We start from the raw sequence: 10,522 nt of genomic DNA on the forward strand, positions 1-10,522 counted from the left end.
TTTCGGATTGGAAATTGTCTCGACTTCCCTGGGCATAAAAGTATCATCGTGCTAGCCTCATGATATACGAATGCAAAAATGGTAACTTGGCTTAGAAACCTCGCAGTCCATAACTGTGGAAGTGCATAATAAATACAAAGCTGCGTGGCGGCTCTGTCCCAGTGTGTGGATGTAATGCCAATAAGAAGAAGAAGATGAGCCCGTAAAGCTGGGTAGACACTTTTACGTGGTGTGTTACGAGGTAAGATCTACCACAGTTACATTGCCAGCTACAGGCAAATCCTGACCAAACGAATACCTTCCTCATTATCCAACTCCGTGGTATTTATGAGGGTGTCGCTAAGTCGGTGGCCTCTCGTTAAGTAAGTAACACATCAACACTTCCTTCCTCTCCCTAGTTACGGGGAAGATGGGCGTGGCCAGGAGTAGTAATCCTCATGCTTTTGTTATTTTTGTTTAAGACTGAAATCAAGGAACACTCCCCTTCTTGATTTCTGATAGCGTTCTAGCTAAGGATCTCAAAAGTAAAACATGAATATCACTAGTGTCCAATCTACGAATTACACCGTAACAATGCTAATGCTAATGCTATGTATGGTACAGTATGATATACCGCAAAAAGGTTCTGGGCCAATAAACTGTGTATTTGAACCTCGTTTCGCAAGCTCGTCTGCCTTTTCATTACCTCCAATGCCACAGTGCCCTTGAACCCAGTACATATTTACGGAGTTCTCTTGGCACACCTTTCGCAATGAAAGAATGCAGTCCCAGACAAGTTTTGACGTACATAACGCTTTGAATGCCGCTTGACTATCTGTGAAAATACAAATATTTGCATATGTATCTATATTTCCTTTCTACACAGATATTAGCACATTTCATTATAGCAAAAATCTCCGCTTGGAGCACCGTTGGATAGTTTCACATTGCCACTGAGATCGCTATCCCAGGGACGAAGATTCCTGCACCCGTTTTTGTCCCTATTTTTGAGCCATCTGTGTAGAATTTTATGGAACCGTCTCGAACAGTGGGACCTCCGACATCTCAAACCATACGTGATGGTTCATATATGTTGTAAGGAATGTCCTAGTTCTCCACAGGTTTCATCCAGTCTCCATTCATGTTCTTTACTGGCCCATATTGAAAATTTTGTGAAATACTAAGTGGCCCACTAAATTGCCTGACTTGAATAACTTTAATCGTTTAAGTTTTTGCATATTCTTTTCCGATTCTAACTGCACGAATTCATACAATGGTAGCAGATTAGGAATTGCATCTAAAGATTTTGAAAGGGTGCTACGCATCGCTCCCGTTATAGCAATGGACTCTTTGGACCTTTGCAGTTTTGTCAGCTTCTTCTGTGCAGTAGCCTCTTTTGTTTTCGGCCACCATACAAGAGCAGCATATGTCAGTTTTGGACGAATAATGGAAGTATAGATCCACTTTATCATTTTTGGTCTTAGGCCCCATTTTCTTCCAAATGTTTTAGAGCATATCCAGAAGGCACTAGTTGCTTTTCCGATCGCACACTCAATATGAGCATTCCAGTTCAGTTTAGAATCCAAAATGATTCCCAGGTACTTGACCTGTAGAGCTTTTAGATCAAGTTTCCTTTTCCTAGTGAATGGTACAGTTACAATTTTTGACGGATTAATGCTAAGGCCTTCCTGAATACACCACGATTGGGTAAAATTTAGAGCCCATTGCATTCTTTCAGAAATGATATTGTCGAATTTCCCCCTCACTATGATGACAATATCGTCAGCAAAGCCTACAACCTCGAGACCTTTTTTTTCTAAGCTTCTTAGAAGATCGTCTACAACTAAGGACCACATTAGTGGTGAGAGGACCCCTCCTTGAGGGCAACCTTTTGTTGCCCATACTGTAAGAGACGAACTTCCCAGCTCTGAAGAGATTTCTCTTTTTTCAAGCATGGTGTGAATCCATTTGATAATGTTCGTGTCGAAGGGAGTGACTTGCTAAGATGGACATAGTTTTTAGTCTAGTGCCCTGGCTTATACACTGATGGACAACAGTACGAATTCGTACAGATTACTATTAAAACTTGATGAATACTTTTGTCCACTAGTAGCCTAGGTTCATTACTCGCCCTCTGGAACGAAAAAAAATGAATCAAGCATTATATTGTACCGCACATAAAAAAATCACAAAAGTTGTCATTTTGAAAATTAAATTTTTGAAATTTAATTGAAAAGGTCACTAGGATTTTTTTGGAATATTTTTTTCCAAAAACTTGCAATTCCTGTGTGATAATGTATAGACTGTAATTGCGACTTTTTAACCAGCTATTCAATAGTCAAAAACGGGGTTTACTACTGAACCCGAATTCTTCGGATACTCTCAATCTCAAGAATGCCAGGGGAATTAACGTCTGCTATTTTTTCGTGAATAATTCTTCAGGAAATTGGGAGTAAGTGCTAGTAATGGACCCCTTAAAGACTGAAATTTGCTTTAGTCGCTCCGCTAGAGTGAGATGAAAAGCAACAGGTATCAGCAACGTGTTTCGTACATAAAACTAGCCAAAATGTTCATTTGAACTACTAAAGCAAGCATTTTAAAATGATGCTGCTAGCATGCCTATTATGACAAACCCCGGGTCCATAATACGCAACGTCGGGTTTGTTTATATACGTATAATGGTCCCCCCCATTTGATTTACATGTTCCATTCCCACATGTTCCTGATGCCTATTATGGACCCCCCTTGTGTGCTAGTAATGGACCCTTTAGTGTATGTGCATTTACAAATTAGTTAATTTAACTAAATTCTTGCTTCCCAGTCCATAACAAATGTATGGAACTGCTGTCCTGTTACATGAAGCAACTCCTTCCGACAGAAGTTTGCAGAAAATAGTCGATTCCAGCGTTTAATTTGGGTTTTTATTTATGAGGTCCATTATACGCACGGGGTCCATTACTAGCACTCACTCCCTGCCACCAAGATTTTTCCAAAAAAATTCAAGAGTATTTTCAGAAATTCCTATAGAAACTCTTTCGAAAATGTTGAGAACTCCCCCCCAATAAATTACGCCAGGAATTCCTTTTGACATTTCTTCAGAAAATTCTCTGGAAAGACTTTTGTATAAAATTTATCCGGAAATTCCTTGGAAACTTACTCCAAGATATCCTGCGGAAATCATCTTAGTGAAACCATAAGAAATTTCTTTCAAAATTCCCGCAGGAATTATTCCAGATTTTTTTAAGGAATGAAATACTAAAAGAATTTTCCGAAGAGTTTCTAACAGAGATTTAAAATGAATTTCCAGATGAAACTTCGGAAAGAACTCTCAAAGTAATTCCCAAATGATTCCTAAAATAATTTTTGAAGTGATTCCCGAAAAAAAAATAATGATGGAATATCCGAAGGAAAGAATATGACGAAATATCTAATTGAATTTACGGAGGAATGTCCTACGGGATTCCTGGATGAAGATTTGAAGTAATCCGGAAGGATTTCCAAGAATGCTTCCATCTTCATAGAGGGATTTCTTAAGGAATTACTAGAAGAAATTCCTGAAATAATTGCTGAAACAATTTCTTAAGAAAATTCAAAGGAACTCCTAAACCAATTTCCGCAGGAATTTCAAGAGCGATTTCAAAAAATAAAATCCGCTGGAATTATCTTAAGAGAATCTCGGGAGGTTTCCCTGATACAATTTCCGAAGGTATTACCGTAGAATTTAATTAGGAATAGTGTGCGTGTGTGTTTCATCCTCTATCCCTCACCCATCTGGGGGCGTTGGTTAAGTAGTACTACGAATAATTTGATCAAATCTCATGCTCCGTGATGGTGCCCTTTTTGTTACGAAGACTAGCACTATAAAAAGGATTCACTTCTGAAGAAAGATTTCTTTAGAAAGTGCAATTTTGCAATTTTGCATATGCCCAGTTCTTATACAGGTTTTGGTAGATTCTTATACATAATTGTCGGAAAATCTAACAACCGCCGCACAATGGTTCGAGAGCAAACCTCAAAAATCGAAATTCGTGTTCCCATCAGAATTATATTTTTCTCATTTTATAGAATACTTCCGTGATTCAAATGTTCAAAATTTGATGTAGTTCTGTTGAGTTTTGACATTGTTACATCATTTTCAATTAAACATAAATGTGGATTTTCGAACAAAAACGCTGTATGACAAGGCGTTTAGATCAGCATTGTACGGCTTCAATGACATCGCTAACCCCAATATTATTCCAAGAACGCATTATCGGGATCTTAAATAGTATGTCTATGTCAAATATTGGTGACAGAACTCAATTTTAGTTAACTTTGAATACGAAATTAGTTTAAATACTCACAATTTTTAGATTGAACAGCTCCAAAAGTATAGGCGCCGTTGAGTGCCCGTAATAATTCTATGCCCATTACAAAGGTTAAAGCAATAGCTTTCTATTCATCATTATTATTTTGTTTTGCGGAAAGTTGCGATAAGCTGTTTTTTAACGTTTTAGTTTGAAATGTGCATAGTATTTTTTGGTCTGTTTCTAACTGAAACCTTACAAATGCGTATTTTTTGTTCTCAAGAACCCTAAAAATGCCCTTTTTTTAAATGATCAGATTGAAGCTGAAACGTTCGATATAATTATTTAATATTTAAAACGTGTAATGAAAGCATTAAATGAAAGCTGAAAAATTAAATGATCTCGTAGCATAATTATTCAATGACGGAATCATTCATGTACTTTTATTTGACAGCAAAACTTCACAAGGACGCCCTTATTCATAGTAACTACTCAGGGAGTAGAAGGTCGAGAAGAGCCACCGTTGCCCACTAAAGCTTGAACCGGATATCTGGGACTCCCACAATATCCGCGGCAATAGCAGCAAACGATGCCCTGTGCGTATTTAGTTTGTATGTATGGGGCATCAACAATGAAATACAACATAATATAATTGGAACATGCTCACCAAATAAATTCTTCCATTCTTGAGTCCACCACAAATTAGTCCTGAAATTCATCAGGCAAAAGTCCAATATTCAGCAGCTGGTATCTAGTAGGAACGGATCACGGTGCCCCCAGACGCGAATATTATCGCACTTACATGAACCTCCGTGGTTTTCTCACGAAAAGAAAGCTTAGAGCACCAGGAAAAGGATACGGGGTGTTTTAAAATCTTTCATCGGTGAAATTTTGAATAGGCCCTATTTTAGAATTGCATGGTTTTTCCCATATACATACATGTTTGCTGCAAAATAGAAATATATAGTGCTTTCCTTTTCATTAGTAATTGGATCAAGTATTGTTAAAATGACAGTAGCAATATGAAATCTTCCAAATAGATGAATGTTCTTCGACATTTGTCCAGCCCACGTAGGTCTGTCATACATTAAGATTGGTCGAACTCTAAATCTGATGGAACAACAGTGCTGAACCCGTAAGTTTTCGCTCTTAATTGCACAGTTTACTCACCAGATTATACAATCCAATGTTTTCAATGAGTATGTGATATGTTCCCAATAGTCATTCCCAAAAGATCGATTACGAGAAGTGCCGCAACTTAGTTTGCGTACTGTGTTTGGTAACGAAATCCTAATAAAAGGTAAACATAATAGATTAAAACAAGCATAAGTAATTGTCAAATCCTGAGCTGATTATATTGATGATTATAATAAAAACAAATCACTGGCTACAAAAATCGGCCCAATAGCGTAAATTTGAGTATATTTAATATTTTCAATATTGTATTGTATCCAAAGTCCACTTTTGTTCGCTTTAGGATAAGTTTAAGAATGATTGAAATGCGATATTTTCAGTCTTAAACAATAGAACTTGCTAAACCTACCGTGTACCGATTGCATAGGTGCTGACTCTTCTGCTAGATTTGTGTAACCAGTGATTTGTTTTTATTATAACCATACAATTTTATATACCTGTGCTCAGGCTTTGACAATTATTGATGCATTAGGAAAGCGAATATTTTATGCTTGTATTAATTCATTATGTTTACACCTATTATCCGATAAAATTCGTTGGAATTAACGTGATGATGCAATAGTGGATTGGCTTTTGCACACATCTTTTATTAGGATTTCCTTTACAAACTAAGTTGCGGGGCTTTCCGTGATCGATCTTCATGACTATTGTGAACATATACATGATCCTCTGAAGTGGCGTGACGTGTCCCGACAAAACTGCCACCGTACGTGGAACGCTGTCGTTTGATTAGCATCGAACCACTAGAGGTAAGGCGGATCAAGCTACGTTTGCTGGAAAGGTGCTTATGGGCCACATAGATTATCCAGCACTACTATCGCAGTTAAATCTGTACGTATCTGAAAAACCTCTTCGCCAACGCCTATATTTGTATCTAGAACTACAGACTAGCAACTACATATGCACTATACGAGCCAATTCGATCTATCATTCGGCACTTCAACGAATTCTTCGACATGTTTGACTTTGACTTATCAGTTGACGTGTTTCGTCATCGGTTACAAGACTTTTTCCGTACCGCTGGCCGCAACCAGTTAGTTTAAGTTATATTCATTTAGACATTTGTTGTCAGTTGAAAATTTTAATAAATGAACAAATAAACAACTATCACTTACTCAATATCATAACATGTCTTGACGTATGGGTTTATTACCATGAAAACAATGGATTGTCTAATCTGGTGAGTAAACTGTGCAATTAAGAGCGAAAACTTACGGGTTCAGCACTGTTGTTCCATCAGATTTATAGTTCGACCAATCTTAATGTATGACAGACCTACGTGTGCTGGAACATTTATCTATTTGTAGGATTTCGTATTGCTACTGGCATTTTGACAATACTTGATTCATTACTATCGAAAAGAAAAGTACTATATATTTCTATTTTGCAGCAAACATGTATGTGTGAAAAACCATATAATTTTAAAATAGGACGTATTCAAAATTTCACCTATGAAAGATTTTCAAACACACCGTATCCTTTTCCTAGTGCTCTAAGCTTTCTTTTCGTAAGAAAACCACGAATGTTCATGAAAGTGCGATAATATTCGCGCCTGGGGGCACCGTGCGGATCGGTTATCACAGAATCAAGAATTGTCCATTTACTTTCTGAAGTTTTGGCCCAGTGGTCCTTGTTTTTATTCATCGGAATCGAAGTCACATATTCAGGTGAGTTTCTTGATTTCCCAGTAAAATATAAAATATATTAGTTTAATTTTCCTACGGTAAACAAAAATTCATCAAAAATAGGTTTTAATTTTGCTTCCACTGATAGCTCCAAAAAAAAATTTACTGTTAAAATTTTAGGTAAAGTAAATAACTAAGCTTTTGTTTCTAAACGGTTACAGTTATTCTACTCTTATTTTCATATTGTACACCCTAGCCTCCATAAAGCTGCGAGCTTCCCCCAAACTAACATAAAAATCAACTAAATAACACACAAACCAGGATCCTAGTATAGTGGCTACATAATCCAATTAAGTCCTTAAAGACACGTGGATTGAATGAAAAACTTTGAAAGAATATTCTGTTGATTGATCACCACTAGCAAAATACTTCTACCTAATATCTGAATTTTCTTATGCAGACAATATCTCATAAAAGATACAAAGATGAAATTTTGAATCTTAAAGTTAGAAATATGACTCAATTAAGTTGAATATTGTGAATATAGGAGGGGGAAGATCCTTCAATATTAGACATTTTAAGTGAATTGCCAACACTATAAAAATACTAATTATTCAGCTCATAAAAGTGTACCCTAATACTGGACGCTAGTTTTCGCTGCTCAAATTTGAAACTTTTTATTTGGAGCACTGCAACTTCAGAATAGTTATTATCTCAACGTGATAGTAATCAATCAATCGTTCTTGGAAAAATATTGGTCATGTGCAATCTAGTCTATGTTATTTAACGAAAGTAAATAGTATAATTGTGCAAAAATTCTATATAATATTGTTATGTATATGAAAGCTATAAGAATTATAAACTGATTTTCTAGCTTCATACCATGTTATTATATGGAACAAAAAGTTACATAAAAACCAATACTAGGTATATTTTTATCTTGTATGGAAGATGTTAAGTAATATACGCCACTCAAGGAAAAAATAAACAAAATACTCATAATATATGTGAAACTTTAAATTTTCAAAATAGTCAAGCCAATTCATGAAAAGTGTTATTCTTCATGTTTGTCGATCTGATAAATATATTTTTTACTTTAGGGAAAACCATTGAGAAAAGGAAGGCATAAAATTCTTTCATTTAGCGAATCAAACATAAATGTACTGTGGCTAGCTTTACCGATTTCTCTCATATGAAATAATTTCCTTAGACGATACATCCATACTATTACTTCAGGATAAAGAGGTTTATAGGATAGTTATACGTTTCGGTCACAAATAGGTAACGCAATTCCGCACAAAATCCCCTCAGAAATTTAAAAATTCCGGGCGCACACAAAACTATCAGAACTCTTCTTCCGCGTTAGCGGGCAGAGTAATTAGTATTTTATACAATACTGTTGAAAAATCTGGTAATCCAGTACCGTCAACTGGGGGGAAGATGATCATTGAGGTGAAGATGATCATTTGATGAGTCAGTCAAAAGTGCCAAATTTGTTTATGAAACGGTAGTCAACAATATTCTCCGTTCAAGTAATGTTACCGCTAGGTAGAAATCCGAGTTTTTCGATTATAATCATGAAAATGTATTTTGTGGAAGAAAGAAATAGATAGTCATAAATGACGCTATTTTCGTTTCAAATATTGACTTCGTAGACTTCTTTACGTAGTAAATTCAACATTCATACAAATAACCTAGTGTGTTTTGACTACTAGGTCATAATGATTTTAGTAAAGCAGTCTTCATCAACTTCACCCCAAACCAGATTACTCAAAAAATGTGTGATAATTTAATTTATTTTAATAAATGCGAATGCATTTCAGAAAACTAAAGTTGTTGATTATTGCAACGTATAGCAGTATATGTTTTGAAAATATTTGTTTCGATGTCTACGCTGATTGGGCGAAGCGTATTAGAAATACGTATACTAAAATACTAGTATATAAAATTTTGAAAAGCAATATTTACAGACAAAAGAATGTTTTAAATGTGTATCGGAAACCGGTTGTCGAGTTTAAGTTTCGTTTTATGACCCGACCAAATTTCCAAAGGGAATATCTATAAACTACGTAGTTCAATAGAATATTCCTCCAGAAATTCTTCCATAGAACCTCCCGAAAGACCTTTATAAATTTCTCCAGAAATTCCTCCAGTAAAACAATGAAAAATTTGTTGAAAGAATTCTTTGAAGAATGAAACAGAAAATTCTAAAGGAGTTTTCGTAGGACTTTCTAACGGAAATTCGAAAAGATTCTCTAAGTAATTCCCAATTGAATATGCAAATTAAATTTCCCAAGGACTCCTAAAAGAATTTCTGAAAGATTTTTTAAGAGATTCCCGAAAGAATACTCAAAGGAAATTCAAAATGAGACTCCGAAGATCAAAAGGAATCTCTAGAAGATTTGCTAAAAAAAATTGGAGGGATGACCGAAGGAATCCCTACAAGAATTCTTGGCGATTTGAAGAAAATCCTGAGGGAAATCTCGAAGATATTTTAAGAATTTCTTCCTCGTGTTCCCGAAGGGATTTATTCGCATAGGTATTCCTGAAGGAACTTCAAAAGCATTTCAATTTATTTTCAGAATTACAATTTATTTTTGGAAACGCCTTTCTAAATTTCCTCAAGAATTCCTTCAGAAAATCCTTCGGAATTTCTTATATGAATTCCTTCAAGAATTCCTTTACAAAGTCTTCTAGAAATTTCTTCGGAAATTCTTTTAGAAATTCCATCGAAAGATCCTTTAGGAATACTTTTATGAGATCCGTTGGATTTTTTTGGAATTCCTACAGAAAACCTTTCAGAAATTCTTTTAAGAATATCTACGGAGGGGCCCTCCTTAGCCGTGCGGTAAGACGCGCGGCTTCAAAGCAAGACCTTGCTGAGGGTGGCTGGGTTCGATTCCCGGTGACGGTCTAATCAATTGTGTGTGTTAGCCTCATGATATACGAATGCAAAAATGGTAACTTGGCTTAGAAACCTCGCAGCTAATAACTGTGGAAGTGCTGAATGAACACTAAGCTGCAAGGCGGCTCTGTCCCAGTGTGGGGATGTAATGCCAATAAGAAGAAGAAGGAGAAGAATATCTACGGAAATTATGTCAGAAAAACCTTCCAAAATTCTTTAAGGAGATTTTTTTTGATAAGTTTTATAAGGAAACTCCTTTATAAATTGCCTTTGGATTTTCGGCAGAAATTGAATTAGGAACTCCTTCAATTTTTTTTTAAAGAAATTGCATCTACAATTATTGAAGGATACTCTCAAACAAATACTTCTAGCAATTCCTCAGAAATCTCCTTCCGAAACTCTAGTAAAAAAATCTTGGAATTCTTTTGGAAATTTCCCTTAGGAATTTCTTTAGAAATTCTTTTAGGAATCCTTCGTAAATTATTTAAAGAGCTCCTTCAAAAATTTCCTCTGGTATTTCCGTTAGAAACCCA

The sequence above is a fragment of the Armigeres subalbatus genome, chromosome 3 (genome assembly GCF_024139115.2).
Source record: "Armigeres subalbatus isolate Guangzhou_Male chromosome 3, GZ_Asu_2, whole genome shotgun sequence".
NCBI classification, from domain to species: domain Eukaryota; kingdom Metazoa; phylum Arthropoda; class Insecta; order Diptera; family Culicidae; genus Armigeres; species Armigeres subalbatus.